Genomic DNA, 17,902 nt, shown 5'->3' with positions numbered 1-17,902 from the left:
GGGAGGAGGGGTGTAAAGAGAGGAGAAACCAGAGATGTTCTTCCCTCTTCACCCCTCCTTTTCTCTTCCAACCTGGAGGAGGAATGAGACGAGAAAGTAGGGTTATCAGCCCAAGTGTGCAGGGTGGGGGGTGGGGGGCACACACTGTGCTTCCTTACTCACTTCAGATTAAAATCCCAGCAATACCCCGCACTCACACCCCAAAGCAAGGCGTAACGCCCTAGGAAGGTGGTCCCCACCCCCTTCTTCCACCACTCTGACTTTCTGATGTTCCGCCAGGGCCCCACTGGTCTTCCTCCATCCGTCCTCCCCCACCTCCCCCCATTGATTTGTTCCATTCCATTTGACAGGAAAAAGGGGATAATCTCTTTGGGGACCGCCAGTCCCCGGCCCGGCCAGACGCTCCCGCCAGCTGAGCGGGCTGCCTTGATCTCATTGTTGGGGTCCCGCTTCACGTCCCCCGCGGCTCTGGGCATCCGTTCACTTTGGGGAAGGGAGGGGAAGGGAAGGGGCCCGGGGGCCGGCTCTGGGCCCAGATGCTGCACATCCCCAGCATCTGGGTCCCCAGTATGGGGTCCAGAGCCTGCCCGGGGACCCCAGCACAGGAGGTGGGGGCGGGGGTGGGGATGGGGTTGGGGGCCAAGTTGGAGCCGTACGTACTGGGAGGTTCGGGCCCCCGCCGGTCCCCCTCACGCCTCTGGCCGCGCCGCCCTTTGTCTGCTCCCTTTGTCTCCAAGTCTCTCTTTCGCGCAGCGCCTCTGCCTCTGGGGAGCCGCCAGGAGGAGAGCAGCTGGCGGGGGCGCGCGGGGGCTCGGGAGCGCGCGGGGGGAGCCGGCCGGGCCCCCTGCCGCCGCCCGCATTGTAGGGCAGGTGGGCGAGCCGGCAGATCTCCCCTGGGCCCGCGGCTGGTGGCTGCTAGCCCGCCCCCGCCCCCGCCCCCCGGGTAACTCGGCTCCCGGTCCTCTCTCCCTGCGCGCCCCTCCCCCGCCCAGTGTCCCCTCCCCTTGCCCACTCTCGGGTCCCCTCCTCCCTCCCCTCCCCTCCCTCTCACATCTGCACATTCTCCCACTGCTAGTCCGCCAGCGGTCTCCTCTGCGCTCTCGGAGGCGCACCAGCCCCCTCAGCCTCCCGCGCCCCGGCAGGCACACCGCTCGCCGCTACCTCGGGCTGCCCGGGCGCTGGACAGGTAAGCTCCTGGGCCGGCCTCACAGCTAGGAGCCCGGGAGAATTTGTCCTCCTTCCGCGCTATCTGTCCCTGGAAAAAGGTGGGTCACCTGCGAAAGCGCTCGCTCCCTGGGCGGAGGGCTGGGGAACAGGGAGAAGAGGGGACAGAGGGGTGGGCAAGGAGTTCTGAGCATAAGCGAGAAAGAGCAGCCGCTTCCTTCTCTATCTCTTCTCTTCTCCTTTTCCTTGTGACTCACTCCTGGGGTCTCTCCCTTCCTCACCTTCCCTCTTTTTCCTGTTTTTTCAGTTTCACCTCTGTCTCTATCCGTCCCTCTGGTTCTCTCGCACTCCCTTGCTTACTTTTCCTTCTCCTACACTCATCCCCATCGCACTTCGACACTCACATTCTCTCCTTTCTTTCCCTCTTCTTTCTCTCTTCCGTTCAGTCTTTCCATACCTTTGCATTCTCACTTTCTATTTTCTCTCCTATTCTCTTTCTTTCGGTCTTCCCACTTCTGTATCGTTGACTTCTCTTGTGTCTCCGATCTCCACGTAGATTCCCCTCATCTCATCTGCAGGGCTGGAACCCTGTGTCTTGTTCCTCAGACACAGAATGAAACCAGATCTGAGACACCTGTGCTAGGGACATTCTAGGCTTGGGGTCCATTATTTTACACCTCCGTTAACCCTGAGATGGGAAAGCCAAACCATTCTTTCTCTGCCTTGAAAGCTAGACCCATTTCCACCCTTTCCCGGAGACTAGGTCAGCATTTTGGCTGGCCTGGGACCGGTTGACTTGACACTTTCCCAAACCTTGGGCTCATGACCAGTTCTGTTGGAGTTCCTTGGTTCCTCCCATCTGGACTCAGGACAAAGCCCCCGTGGATCAAGGTGGTTGAGTGTGTCCTCTTAAAGTGCACAAACTGTACTCCAGTCCCTAAGTTTCTATCCGGCTCCAATTTCTCAGCTCCTCTCCATTCTTCTTGACTCATAGATCAGATTTAGAGTTGGGAAGGACTTTGGAGGCCATTAAACCTAGCCTGGTCATTTTTACAGATGAGGAAACTGAGACACAGAGAGATACGATTTGAACCCTAGTATTCCTTACTCCAGTATCCTTCCCCTCCTGTCCTTCTCAAGCTCTGTATCACCTGCTGTCCACTTCCTGTCCTCTCAAAGCCTTTCTCTAGGTCTCTGCCTATGTCTCTTCATCTGCCTAGCTTTCTATCCTCATCAGAGCTCCCTCAGCCTAGATCTCCAAAGCTTCAGTGATTCAGATCCTCTGGTTTGGGGATTTCAGTCAATAAAGAAGATTCCCTTCCTCCCTCTACGATCCATCTGCCTGTCTCCTCCCTCACAGAGCCTGGTGGAGGCTGCTTAGCCACTTGGCATGGTTGGAAAATTGACTCCTCCTGCCACACCCCATTTGAAAATGGCACCCCCTCTGGTTGATGTCCATCCGAGTCTTTGCTTTGATTTATCAAAAATCAGTACCTCCCTTGCCTGTGAAAATCGTGTTTCTGGCATTAAACATATATGTGCGTTTACAAAATGTGTCCCTCCTTGCATTGCCTGTCCTTCCTCTCATTCCCCCTTCCCCACCCATCTCCCAAGAGTTGTATCCTAAGCAAAACTGCCAACTGAAGTGCTTGGGGTGGGGCTGGCATTGGGGCAGTGAAAATGTGAGAATGAATGTCATCACCAAAAACCAGATTTAGAACTGAGGAACCTTGGAATATAAAATGTCAGAGCTGGGGTGGCGGGTGGAGGGCTTAGAATACAGAATGTCAAGCTGCATAAGGATCTTAGAACCCAGAATGTTAAGAGCTGGAAAGGCCTTAGAGCCTAAGTCCCTTTCAGCTCTGACATTCTCTAAGTAAAGTCCACCCACAGCCCCTTCAGACTTTCTAGGCCAGGGGTGGGGAACCTGCCTCCTGGAGGCCACATGTGGCCCTCTAGGTCCTCAAGTGTAGCCCTTTGACTGATTTTGACAAATCCTAAGGATTTGTTCTGTGAAGTTGGGATTCAACACAGCCACCAGAGAAGCTTGGGAGTCCTTGCCTCCTTCCTCATCTTGCCTAGTCAAGTTCCACCCCCTCTGAAAATGAGGATGTTGGGTTTAAACGGTCTGTCAGTTCCCTTCCAACTCTATAATCCATCCAGATACTCACACAGACTCACTCAACCCCCACCTACCCACCCCAGCCAGGTTATAATAGATCTATGTACCGGCACCACCCACTGATTCTCATGGCCACACGTACCTCCACAGGACCAGCTTTACCAGACCAGCAGAGCAGAAAGCAACCTTTCTGGGCAGTAGGGCTTGGAATGCACCGCCCCCCCCTTCAGAACCTCCTCTCTTCCAATAATGGCTAATACCTGGGATTCTTTCATAATGGAGGACTGAGGCTTTCATTCCTCAGTGAAAATCCTTCAAATCCAGCCTTACAGACACTTACTAGCTGTGCAACCCTGGGCGAGTCATTTAACCTGTCAGCCTCAGTTTCCTCAACTGTAAAATGGGGATAATAATAGCATCTACCTCACTGGACTGTTGTGAGGACCAAATGAGATAACATTTGTAAAGCACTTGGCACAGTGCCTGACACATAGTAGGAATGTAAACGTTTGTCCCCACACCACCCCCATGAGGTTTAAGGAAGACACCCCTTGCAAAGGTAATATAGTGACTGGAATTCACACTATGGTGAAAACGACTGATAGCAAATTTTTTTTAGAGAATAGATTTAGAAAGGAAAGAGAGGACAAGTAGGGGTTGAGTGACATATCTTTGAGTGGCTTCTGTCTTTCAGTTATCTTCTTATACACACCCTTCTGATGTCACAACTATCCCCTCTCACCCTTCTGCACACTCTCATCCGAAAGGTCTCACATACCCTTGCATTCACAAGTATACACATATACTCCTCACTCTCATTCTTTCATACTTGTATGCCTTCATCCCTCTATCCATCCTCACACACACTCACATACACACACACACACACACACATCCTCTTGCCTACTCACACATACACTCACATACATGCCTTATACTCTCCATCCTCACACATATACCCTCACATCTCACCTTTAAACACTCTCACCTCTCTGCACATCCCTTCTACTCTGGCACACTCATAGACCCTCAAACTCACAAATCCTCACAATCGCACTAACATTTAGATGGTAGATACTCTTACTCCTTCACATCCATCACAGTAGATGACTTCCTCTTTCACTCTCTTCACTTCATGCACACATTCTTGCACACCCTTTACCATTATACCTTCAAACCCACACCCATTCACTTCTCACTTTTTCATACTCACCCTTATGCTTTTGTATCTTCACACTCACACCCATACACTCATCTTTGCACACTTATCCTTATACTATTCTGTCTTCACACTCACACCCATACACTCTTATCTTTGCATACTTATCCTTATACTGTTCTATTTTCACACTCACACCCATACACTTTCATCTTTGCACACTTATCCTTATACTATTCTGTCTTCACACTCACACCCATACACTCTTATCTTTGCATACTTATGCTTATACTGTTCTATTTTCACACTCACACCCATACACTCTCATCTTTGCATGCTGACCATTTCACCCTTATACTTTTGTATCTTCATACTCACAGCCATACACACCTTTGCACATACACACATTCATCCTCTTACACTCTTATACCTTCACACTCACACATGTACACTCTCACCTTTATACATATTCTTACACTTCTACTTTCACATTGACACTCACCCCCACACGATCTCATCTTTGCACATACCCCCTCACACTCTCACATCCTTGGACTCTCACACTGTCTGCACACACTCACCCCCTCACCCACACACACATCTACATACACAGAGCTCCAGCTTGTGCTGTAATCCATGGAAGATAAGAAAAGGTTCTGCTTTCAAAATGAAATCAATTTGGCTTCTGTTAATGGTTTCTAACAGCTGGTAATTCATCACAAGGAGGCCATGTGACACTTACCCAATTCAGCACCTCTGTCTCACACCAGCTTTTTCTTTCATTCATTGAGAATGGCTCCTTCATCAGCTGTGTTTCCACTGAGTTGGGAGATTTCTGTTTTGGAGCTCCACAATGCTAACTTCCCCCACACCACCAGGAATCATCACTGTCCATATAACTGGAGAGGCTTCTTAGCACAATGGAAAGAGTGCTGAATTGGATTGGGAGTTCAAATTGGAGATATTTGAACCTGGGTTTGAATACTGACTCTGCTACTTACTTCTAGTGTGACCTTGGGCAAAGTACTTATCTTTCCTGGTCTGTTTCCTCTTCTGTTAAATGAGGGGCTTGAATTCAGTGGCCCTATGCTACCTTCCATCTCTAAATTTATGACTCTAATGGCAAGTGACAACAGACTGTGTGTGACTGGGGCTAAAGGATTTAAGGGAAACCTGTGAGCAGCTGATGTGGGATTATAAATCCCTTTCCTTGGAATTATTCATGGGGTTGCCCACTCAGGATGACACATCCCACTCATCATCTCTGGGCCTCACTCTTCAAATGTGATCTCATAAATCTTATTGTTCAAGCTGGAGGACACCACGGGGATCCGGGCCAGAGGTTCTCAAATCTTCTGGTCTCAGGACCCCCTTACAATCTTAAAAATTGTTGAAGACTTCCTGCCCATCCCCCAAAAAAAGGCTTTTTCGGTGGGTTATTTATATCTATTGATGTTTACTATATTAGAAATGAAGTTGTGTCAGACACTCCATAGATGTGTGACCCTGGGCAAGGCACTTGACCTCGTTGTCTCAGTTTCCTCTTCTGTAAAATGGGAATAATAATAGCACCTACTTCTCAATGTTGTTATGAGGTTCAAATGAGATAATATTTGTAAAGTGCTTGGCACATAGTAGGTACTACATCAATATTTATTAATTACTAATAATTATTAACTATTATATTTATCATATAGATAATATAGTCATTGCTTTTTAATAATCTTTAATTTTTATTTAATAATTTTTAATTTTATTACCTTATAATGCACATTTATATAATAATGTTATAAAATTATAATAAACATATATTATAATGTTACATGATGTTATATAATTACAAAATTATATATTGTCACAGATAATATAATACATAACATTATATAATATAGCAATATATTATATATGTAATATGTTATTTAATAATACTATTTAATAGTATATTTATATATTCATTAAAATAATAATAATAAACCCATAGCAGATCACATAAATAGCTATATTTTTCCAAAGTGAAAAACATTTTAGTGACATTGTTTTTACACATTTTTTGCAAATCTCTTTCATGTCTGGCTTAAGAGAATACAGCTGGATTTTCAGAGCTGCTTGTGCATTCAATCTGCTGCCATAAGTTGTTTTGGTTGAAAAGTATGAAGAAAATTTGTCCTCACACAGATATGTAAAAATGAGGAAACTGAGGCTCAAAGAGGAGGAGACAGCATGAGAGAGGGACAAGAGCCCTGAATTTGGAATTAATCATCAATCAAGCAACAAACATTCATTTAGCTTTGTCCTAGGCACTGGGAATTCAAAGACAAAAAAATGGCCTGTCTTCAAAGAGCTTCCATTCTACTGCAGTCTGCCAGTGACCGACTTCCTGCGTGATTCTGGGCAGTCAGTCAATGATCTTGTATTATATGCCTACTATGTGCCAGGCACTGTGCTGAGCCCTGGGGATACAAAGAAAAGCAAAAGACAGTTCTGCCCTCAGGGAGCTCACAATCAGTCTAACGGGGGAGATCACCAGGCTTTCATTTCTTCCATCGTAAAACAAGGGGGTTGGAGCAGGTGACCTCAAAGTTCCCTTCCAGCTCGAGTCTGGGCTCTTATGACTCGCTTGAGGTTAGACCGCTAGGAAGAAGCAAAGCCAAGACATGAGATTAAGTTCTCTGACGTTAGAATCAAGGCTTTTCTTCATATAGTGTTGCTGCTCGCATAGGATCCCTCTGCCCTCGGTGGCAGGGCCAGGGGGACGAGGCAGAAGGAGTCTGGATAATCCCCAAACGACGGGATCAGCCTCTGGGTAACTGGGAGGGGCATAAGGGAGGAACGCCACCTGGGAGCACAGGAGGACAGAGTTGGAGTGTTTCTGGGCTGCAGGAGCCACGGATGTGATGATAGCCCAGGAGGCTAACCAGAGAAAGGGGGAGGAGAGAAGAGGCCAGCTCAGTCACGTACTTGTAGCTGGATGGGGGGTGGGGGCGGGCAAGTTAGAAGAGCTTTCAAGAAAGCTTGAGGGACTCTTGGGGCCCAGAAGAGGAAGTTCCCCCTATTGTTGTGTGGAACAACAGAAAAAGCAGATGGGGAAATCGCTAGCAGGGAAGGTGGGACTTCATTGATTCAGACGATGCCACCCTCCTGATTCCAGCCCTCCCTCGCAGTCAGGAGCTGTGAGCCTTAGCTCCGCCACCACATTCTGCTCCCGGCCCTCTAAGGCCCATCCATCCATCATTCCCACTGAGTCCGGTTGGTATTAACAGCTCACACCTGCGTCTGGTCTCTGTCCTGGGGCATCCATGCACACACAAACGCGTACAGAGACACTTACTTGTGGTCACTCACTTGCACAAATACACATGCGTGGACCCGCCCGCCCCCACAGGCACACAAGCACAATGCTCTCTCTCAGAGACATCACAAACCTCCTCCCTGCTTCCCCTGCCCCTTTCCAAAGTGGGCTGAAGTCCACTGTTTTGCAGAAATCTTCTCCAGTTCCCCTGATCTCTTTAGCAACTCTGCCCTAGCTCCCTAATCCTTTAGCCTTTGGTGAATCTGAGTTGGCTAGAATTTATCTTTATTTTTCATCATTTTTATTTATCAAGATTTATTCCTGGGTATGCTCTGTCTTCTGTGTTAGACTTTACATCCTCCATCATGGGGGGGGGGGTCTTCAAAGGTAGGAACTGTCTACCCCCATCAGACTAGGAGCCTGGGCAGGGACTATTTCCCCATTCAAAATGAGAGACCCTTGAGTTATCATGTGCCCCTTTTCTTTGATCAAATGAGAAAATGTAGGTAAAGTACTTTGAAAACTTTAAAGCACTATATACAGGCCAATATATTACAGTTGTTGTTGTTGTTATAGAGGCAGCTAGGTGGCACAGTAGATAGAGTCCTGTGCCTGGAGTCAAATCCAATTTCAGATATTTACTAAGTGTGTGACCCTGGGCAGGTCACGTAACCTGTCTGCCTCAGTTTCCCCATCTGTAAAATGGGGATAATAACAGCGCCTACCTTGAAGGGTTGTGAAGATTAATTGAGATAATATTTGTAAAGCATTTAGGGAAGTGCTTGGTATATAGTAGGTGCTTAATAAATGTTTATTTCTTTGTTTTTGCTCTAAGAGGTACCATGGCTTAGTGGCTGGAGAGCTGGCCTCAGAACCAGGAAGATCTGAGTCCAAGTCCCACTCTGACATACACTGGCTGTATGACCTTGGATAATTCACTTAACTCTGAATGCTCTCTAAAAGTATAAGCTGCAGAGGAAGTGTCAGCCTGTGTCAGTGGAGAATGGGAGTTCTCTCTACCAGTACAATTACAAGGCCAGTCCATTCCCTTGTTGCATTGTTTTTCATCACATTTGTATCATCCTTTTCTTTGGGGTTCAGACAGAAAGGATCCTGGGACAAGTTGTTCTCCTGGTGTTATTCTTTTATGTTTAATATTCTTTGGACTGTTGCACAGGTGCATAAAATGACTGTTTTGTGCAGTTGAATAAAAGAATTGCATTGTATCTGAACTCATCTTCTGGAAGCTCACTGGGAGGAGGGAGGGAGGGAAACACACATTTATTAAGTGCCTACTATGTTCTGGTCAATTTGCAAATGTTTCATTTGATCCTTACAAAAACTCTGTGTGGTAGGTGCTATTATGATTTTCATTATACAGATGAAGAAATTGAGGCAGTTTGCTCAGGGTCATACAGCTATTAAGTGTCTGAGGCCAAATTTGAACTCCCATCTTTTTGACTACAGGCTCAGCACAGTACCCACTGCACCACCTAGCTGCTACTGAGAGCATTTACAGGACAACTCTAATAGAAGATAAGAAGACAGACATGATATTGGCCTCAATCCTTTTCTCATATAATTTTGGTTTCTTCTGCTCAGTCTCTGTATCTTGAAAGCCTTTTGTTCTACATAACCTGGAGATTATAGGTATTTGATATGACTAAATCTATTTTTAAAAGTGCATCGTTCTTAATAAACTTTAATGAATCAACACCGTATTTGGGTGATTGTAACAGTTTGGTCTGTAATAATGGCCCAGCTGCAGTGGCTTATTATCTTAAGTATATTTTGAGGTCTATATTTATAGTATTTGGATCTGTGATCCATCAGGCTGTGACAAATAGTGAATTTTTGATATGTAATTCTAACCACTAGGCCGTGTTCTGTTATATATTTGGTAAACAACAAATTTTTGCAGCTTGCAGTGATATCAGTCAACAGGAATTTATTATGCACCTACTATGGGCCAGGCACCGTACTGAGTGTTGAGAATACAAAGAAAGGCAAAAATGATGCATTGCAAAGTTTCTACCATTTCCTTGTGTAATCTGCATTGATCAATACATCTGGGTTCCTTAAGGAGACAAACTGTCTATAATTTCTGGTGGAGATGAACAAGTCCTGAATTATCATTATTGTCATTATCATCATTATCATCGTTGTTGTTACTATTAATTAAGCATTTCCCAAAGGGCTTAGTTCAGGGCTATGAATACAGTGAGTGCAAAGTAAATGTGGTGGACTGGGTTACTTTTCACATTTTTATTTTCAAAGATGGTTATCACCTGAAAAAGCAATTAGTGATCAAACCCCAAGAGGAGAAAATGAAAGGGTTAAAGGAAAATATGTCTACTCTCTGGGTCACCAGGAAGAATAAAGCATTTTGTGAAATAAAGAAACGAACAAACAAACAAACAAAAAAAAGAATATAAAGGGCCAGAGAGCTCTCACCTATGTTGGGAGGTAGAAAAATGGAAAAATGTGATGTGGAGCAAGAAAGAGCAAGATGGAGGGGAAAGAGCCTACAGTCTGAGGTTTTGAGGACCTGGGTCGGAATCCCAGAACCTTGTGAGCCACCTAACATCTGTAGGCCTCAGTTTCCTCATTTGTAAAATAAGAAAGTTGTATTAAATTTACTTTAAGGTCCCTTTCTATTGAAAAAAAAAACAACTATGTACCATAAAAGAGCAAGCAGGAAATTTGGGCAAGAGAAACGTTTTTAGGTAGCAAAAAGTGCAATGGATGAGCTCTACAGTAGAGTTGTAACTAGAGTGGGGAAGCTTGGGCTTTGTCCCCAGGTGCTGAATTTAAAGGGAGCTAAAAGCATTTGAAGTCAATCCTTCCACCAAAGAATCCACTGGACCAAATGGCCCACTGCTTTCCACCCCAGGGCCATACCCTCCAGGTGAGCTCTTCCCTGGCCTATCCCCACCCTTCTTACATTCCTCTTCAGCAGTAGCCTCCCCCAAAGTGGCCACACAGTAGCTCAATGTCTCCATCCAGAGGTATCCCTCTGGTGTCCCTCCATTTTGATCTACCATTCACAGAATAGTTTTGTGTTGGTCCAGGCATCAAAATAAAAGTTATGGCTCTGGTCCACAGAAACCCATCTTTCTGGGATGGGAAGATACGGTCTGGAAGGAAGGTTTAAAAAAACAACACCCTAAGGGGCAGCTACATGGTGCAGTAGACAAAGCACCAGCTTGGAGTCAGGAGGACCTGAGTTCAAATCCTGCCTCAGACACTTGACACTTACTAGCTGTGTGACCCTGGGCAAGTCGCTTAACCCCAATTTCCTCACCCAAAAAAATAATAATAATGGCCTACCCAATACCATAATGTGATGAATATTGTTGCAAAATTTCAGATATTCTCCCTTGTCTGGTGAGTTCTCATTCCCACTATGTGTCAGGCACTGTGCTAAATGCTTTCCAAATATTATTTCATTTGATCTTCACAAGAATCTTAAAGGTATTATTATCCCCATTTTACGGTTGAGGAAACTGAGGCAAACAGGGGTTAAGTGACTCACTCTCATTCCAGTGGTGAATACTTTAGGCATGCATGGGCAAGCTTCCTTTCAAACCTGGAGCCTTGCTAAGAAAGGATCTCAAGGCATTTTTTAGTGACTCCATCTCACACAATGGATTTGAGAGCTGGAAGAGAGCAAGTTTTACAGATGAGGAAACTGAGGCCCAAAGAGCCTCAGTATTGGCTATGGAGACAATCGTCTCATGGGTAGTAAGCGTCACAGTCAGGATTTGAACCCCATATCCTTTGTCTCTAGAGTCAGGGTTCTTTTCACTACACCGTTCTTCCGGGGTCTCTGAGCCTCAATCTAGCTTTAAAATTCCACAGATGACCAATGAGTAATAAGCAGCATAGCTTGACTCTGATTTTTAAAAATCTGTTATTCCTAAAGGTCAAAGGTTCTTAACCCAAGGTCCAAGGACTTCCCCCATTGGGTCTGTGGATGTGGATGAGAAAAAAAATTCTGTTTGTTTCAGGGTAATCAATTTCCTTTATATTTTATTTTGTGCATTCTAAAAACATTATTCTGAGAAGGGATTTGTAAACTTTGCCAGGCTGCCATAAAATTTCAAAAGCCTCTCTCAAAGGCCAACTTGGAAAGTGGGTAGATTAAGGATGAATATTCACTTTGTGAAAAGGATTCTTTCCTTTACATGAGTATTCATCCATTTAATTTCCTTTAATTTTAAGCATAGTGTTTAGAATGCTGACCTCAGAGCCTGGGTCTGACAAATACCAGTCACTCAGTCTCTCAGCTCTCTAAGCAATGCTATCATCATCATCATAATTAATAATAATGACAATGATGATGAATATTCATATAGCACCTACTATGTGCCAGGCTCTGTGTTAAGTGCTTTACAAATTGATCCTCACAAGAACCCTTAGAGTTATTATTATTCCCATTTTACAGATGAGGAAACTGAGGCAGACAGCAGTGAAGTGACTTGCCCAGGGTCACAAAGCTAGTATCTGAGAATGGATTTGAATTCAGGTCTTCCTGCATTCTCCCCAAGATGCCACAGAGCTGCCTCAGCAGTCATATTTGGTAGTATATGCAACATTTCCCACACATAGTCCCTCACCTCTCTACAAAGTAATTAATGATGATGATGATGATGACATCTGAGACAATGAGTAGCAGAAAAGGTGCCAATGTGCATTGATGGAGGGAATTTCTTTATATCAGTGAAATCACAAGTCCAGTCCATCTTCTTATATAAATATATCATAAACCACTGGATACAAGAAAATAAGAGAGGGATACGGAATCACAGACAGAGAACTTCCAGACTGAAAAGGACCTCAAGGCAGCTAGGTGGTGCAGTGGATAGAGTGCCAGGCCTGGAGCAGGGAGGACCTGAGTTCAAATCCAGCCCCAAAATACTTACCAACTGTGTGACCCTGGGCAAGTCACTTGACCCTGTTTGCCTCAAAAAAAAAGAAAGAAAAGAAAAGCACCTCAAAGCCATCCATTCTAAGCCTTACCTGACCAAAAACCCCATCTATAATCACCCGTCAGCCTCTGCTTGGAGACAGACCGTAGTGGGAAATTGATTACCTCCGGGGTAGCCCATTTCACTTTTTGGACTGCTTCATTGGGTTTTTTTCTTATATTAAGTTGCCATCTATTTCTTTCAAGCTTCTGCCCAGTGCTCCTAGTTCTGCCCTGTGTGACCTAACAGGGAATCTGTTCCCTGGCATCCCTTCCACCTGGCATCCCTTCAAGTATTTGGTGCCAGCTAAAACATCAACTCTAAATCTTCTCTTCTCCATCCCCGTATTTCTCAACCTAGAGTTATTCCATATTAACCTATGGTATCCAATTGTCTTAAAGCAAACACGTTATGAAGTGTTGTCCTTTAAAGATAAATGAGGACACAAACTCTGGGCTGTGGAGTTCTGGTTTAGAGACAGAAGACCTGTGTTCAAATCCTGACTCTGCCATTTGCTAGCTAGGTGACCTTGGACAAGTCATTTAAGTTATCTAGACCTCCATAAAATGAGGGGGTTAGACTAGGTAACCTCCAAGGCTCCTTTCAGCTCTAAATCTATGAAAATAAAGCATCCCTGAAGGCAGAAAAGAGTGTTAGACTGAGAGTTATGAAGATCTGGGTTCCAATCTCCGCTTCTGACAGTAGCTGTGTGATCCTGGTCAAGTCACTTCTCAAGGGCTTAGTAAGGTGGAGTCAGTAATGACTTTTATATTGGTACCTGTCTCTCAGGGTTGTTGTGAGTCTCAAATGGAATAATATATGTCAAGAGTTGTATAAATTCCAGTTATTATCCAATGAACTTATCATATAAGTTCCTGGAGAAATAGGATTTGAATTATAAAAACTGGACCGATGGCATCTTTCCAAGGACAACTGTATTTAGTAAATAAAGAGGCCCCAAGGCCTGCTCTCTTGCCTTGAGCTAAGAGTTGGGAAGGCAAGAATCCAACCTTTTGTTATTTGACTCCTTGATTGGGGGAGAGGGAGTGGAGAAGAGAAAGCAGAAGTCCCTTGAACTCCAGGCTCAGCTAAGTTCCATGAATTCTCATGGGTCTTTGAATAGGAGCCACTCCATCTCACTCCCTCTTCCATCTCCCCAGATCTCCCACCCTACAAACACATACACATACACACACACACACACACACACACACACCTACCTACCTACCTACAGGGAAAGTATTGATTCCCTAGGTCAGTTCCTGGTAGTAGGTGAATAAGAACCAGCGTGGTCCTGACCCAGAAAGAAGGAAAATGAGGCCAGTTTGAAGGTTGTTGGGAGCCCACTGGAGACAGTCTCTGGATGGTTATAACAGCTTGCTGTCTATCACCACGGTGACCATTAGATTTGATGACAGAAAGAGACCAGGGAGTAAAACTGACTTCTGAAACTTCCATTGGGAGAGTCCCTTTACCTCTCGGAGGTTCAATGACCTCATCTGAAAAAATGACGTTATTAACACCTGTGGGATCAGTCCTACCCCCCCCCCCCCCCCGCCCGGGGTGTGCTGTTAAATATTTAACAACCAGCTCCCTGGGGGGAAAGGTACGCATGACCTACTTTTAAATTTAATCTGCACTATTAACATTTTCTCCACCGCTTTCTTAAGTCTAGACAATCAACAAAACGATAAATCAGTTGCTGGTTTTTGAGGAGTAAATGCTCTCACTGAAAATTTAATGATGGTTCTATCAATGGGTTTGAGCTGGCTCCAGAGCACCCCTACCTGGGGGCTTTGGGTCTCAAATGGGAGAACGCAGGTCAAACTCTAGAGAGATGCCCCTCTGTCAGGAATAGGAGAATCTATAAGCAAGAAAAAGGGATTGGCCATCAGGGCAGGGCACTGCCCAAAGGATTGTGGAATTCCTTTAGAATTCAAGGCTTTTTAAATGCTGGGAAAGATTACTTTGTGAACAGCACATAGCAGGCACTTAATAAATGTTGGCCTCTGGAGAGCTCTAATATGCAAAGAAGGAAGTGTGGAACAATGAGGGGAAAACACTAGTTTTGGAGTCTCTGGGTCTCAGACTTCAGGCACTACCACTTACTAGATGTGTGGCCTTGGGCAATTCTCTTGATGTCTCTGGGCCTCAGTTTCTTTATCTGTAAAATGGGGGTGTTAAGTAAGCCTTGCCCTCCCTTCCTCACAGGATGATTGGGAGGAAAGCAGTATAGGATCATAAATTTAGAGGTTACCTAATCTAATCAATTCTCTCAGTTCACCAATGAGAAAACAGGCTCAGAGATGAAGCCACTCACCCCAGGTCCACCAAGTCATAAGTAGCAAGGGTGGGATTTGAACCCAGGTCCTCAAATCCAGTTCTCTTTCCACCGTACTCCATCAACATGAATTATTACAATGGTTCAGGAAATACCGTTCAATACCACAAACATTTACTAACTAAGTGCCTTCTGTGTGCCTTCTGTGCACTGGAATACCAAGACTCCAGAGCCTTATATTCTACTAGGGAGCTTATATTCTCATGCAATCCCATTGCATTCAAGCTGCGAGAGACTTTAGGAATAACTTCATCCAACAGATGGGGAAACTGAGGCACAATAAGGGTTAGTGACTTGAAACTAGGTGGTGCAGCGGATAGAGCTCTGGATCTAGAGTCAGGAAGACCTGAGCTTGAATCCTGTTTCAGGTACTTACTAGCTGTGTGACTCAAGGAAAGTCACTTAACCTTTGTCTGCCTCTGTTTCCTCAAATGTCAAATAATGAAAATAAACAGCGCCTACCTTGCAAGGTTGCTGTGAGGAGCAAGTGAGATCATAACTCTGGAATGCTTTGTGCACACAGTAGGGCTATATGAATGCTTATTCCTTTCCTCCTCCCCTTGCCCAAGTTTACCCAGCTAAGTGCGTGTCCAGCGGATGGATCCCAAACCCTCGGCTGCTCTAGAACATCCCAGGTCCGATCCATCTGGACTTGACCCGCCTGGCCCAGCCTAACCCCACCACGCCTTGCCACCCGCGCAGTGAGGACCTGCCATCTGTCCCTCCCTCAGTGGGTCCGGAGTCTCAGTGGTGCAGCGGTCCTGCGGGTGGGCCGGCCTGGCGGACCGGCCTGGCGGACTTCTATGGGTGACAGCTGCCACGGGGCGCCCGGTGAAAGCATTCAGCCGAGGCGCCACAAGTTGTCTGTCGGGGAGGCAGGCGCCCCTCTTGTCTCCTGCCCCCCGACCATGGGCGGCCCTGAATGGGAAGACTGGAGGGGGGAGGGGTCTATGGGGAGTCAAAGCTGGGCGTCGGGCTTGATTAATCATCCTCGTTTGCATGTGACGCTGTCTCCTGCAGGTCTGGAACTGTAGCTGGGACAGGCGCAGGGGGAGGCAGAGGGGAGAATGAGAGCGAAATCATTCATTTTTCTGACACCTCCTCCCCTTTACATTCTACCCTGGGTTGCTAGGCTCCGGCCCAACTATGGCTTCCTCTAGTCCCTATCTAGCTCACAAGGTACTAGAAGCAGAGCTGCAAGGGACCTTAGAGATCATGCAGTCCAAACCGCAGAGGAGATGTGGTACAATAGAGGCAATATTGGCTCCGGAGTCAGAGGACCTGAGTTCAAATCGTGCTGACAGATGGTGTCAGTAGTGAGATTCAAACTCAGGACTTGGTTTGAATCCTGGCTCTGATCCATTCCATCGTGTCCTTGAGCCTCAGTTTCCACATTTGTAAAAGCATGGGTTTGCATCTTCAAGCCCTTTTCAGACCTAGCTCTCTGATATGCGATCCATTCCCCCATTTCCTAAGGCTGCTTGCCAGACTTCTCCATCACTCAGTGGTGGGTTGCCATCTCTCCTTGGAAATTGTGCTCCCATGGATTTACAGCTGCCCTGGGTGTGAAGAGCTTTGCAAACACCACCCCCCTCCACAGCTCATCAGTCTACAAATCTTTTCCCAGCCAGTGTGACTCTGCCAGGCTACTTATGAAGCCAGGGAAGCTAGCTGAAACAGCCTGGCATAACTCAGCTTTAGGAGGCCTGGGTCTGAACCTCCCTTCACCCGTGAAATTCCTGCCCTTTCCCCTCTCTGGGTACCTCTGCTATAAATGAGGGGATTGGCTTAAACAATTTCTAGTCTTTGTGGCTAAGATAGTCTAAGATTCTTTCGCTCCCCTCCAGTGTAAAAGGGAAATTATTTTGTTACGAGTGGCCTGGTCTTGTTCCCTCAGTGGTTTATTGGCCATCTCCAAGAATTAATTCTACCTATTCTGGTTAGCTTGGTGGCCAGAGTTCTGTGCTAATAAGGCTGCGGTTGAAGGCTTGGGCCATGTATGAAGTGATGAGTTCTGCAGAGAGGAAGCCTGTGTTCCCTGAGGCACAGAGAACACTCCTAACCCTGGTCCTGGACAGCCATCTTCCATTGATGAACACTGAGCCCATGCCCCTCCACAGGATAAAGTCACCACCAGCTCCATTATGTTGAGGATGTGGCCAGTTTAGCTGTAGTTACTCATTCAATCATTCAATGACCAACCATTCACTAAACACCTACTAGGTTACCAGCTCTACCTATGGGATCTTGATCTTCATTATAATATATAATAGTATATATGTATATGATATTCTATATGTGATATATAACATGTGTGTGATATTCTATATGTGATATAATATTACACATGTATATGATACTCTATGTGTGATATATATTAGAGATATATGTGATATTCTATATGTGGTATATATTATATATGTGTGTGCTATTCTATATTGATATACATTATATATGTGTGTGATATTCTGTGTGTGATATTGCATGTGTGATATGCATTATATGTATTATGATATTCTATATGTGATATATAATAATATACATGTAATAATCTATATGTGATCTATAATATTATACATATATATGATATATACTATTGTAATAATCATTTAATGAACTGTTTGTTGTTGGGTGAATGAACTGCTATGGCTTTACTGGCCACACCCTCAACATAACCCAGTTGGTAATGACTTTGCCTGCGGGGGATTCAGTCTTACCTTGTAGGATTCTGGTTCATATGGAGAGCTCAGCCGTGGCCTCATTAGCACCACCCTTATAGAAACCAGGTCTCCCAGCTTTGGGCCGGGTACTGGAGATTTGCAAAGGTTAGAGAAGACAAGATCCCTGCCTTCATGGA

The 17,902-nt window shown here is 45.5% G+C and overlaps 1 protein-coding gene across 1 annotated transcript in view; it reads left to right on the top strand.

The window, feature by feature from the left end:
- Positions 1–1,181: 1,181 nt before the first annotated feature.
- DRAXIN (dorsal inhibitory axon guidance protein) overlaps positions 1,182–17,902 on the top strand; it is a 42,627-nt gene continuing 25,906 nt past the window's right edge. The window contains exon 1 of the mRNA XM_027843792.1: positions 1,182–1,265. The gene's annotated coding sequence lies outside the window, so the exon portion shown is untranslated. The remainder of the gene's footprint in view (positions 1,266–17,902) is intronic.

Source organism: Vombatus ursinus, unplaced genomic scaffold, assembly GCF_900497805.2.
Source record: "Vombatus ursinus unplaced genomic scaffold, bare-nosed wombat genome assembly UNPS02014932.1, whole genome shotgun sequence".
Taxonomy (NCBI): domain Eukaryota; kingdom Metazoa; phylum Chordata; class Mammalia; order Diprotodontia; family Vombatidae; genus Vombatus; species Vombatus ursinus.
Note: the sequence above shows the minus strand (reverse complement) of the source record. Positions and strands in the feature narration are given on the sequence as shown.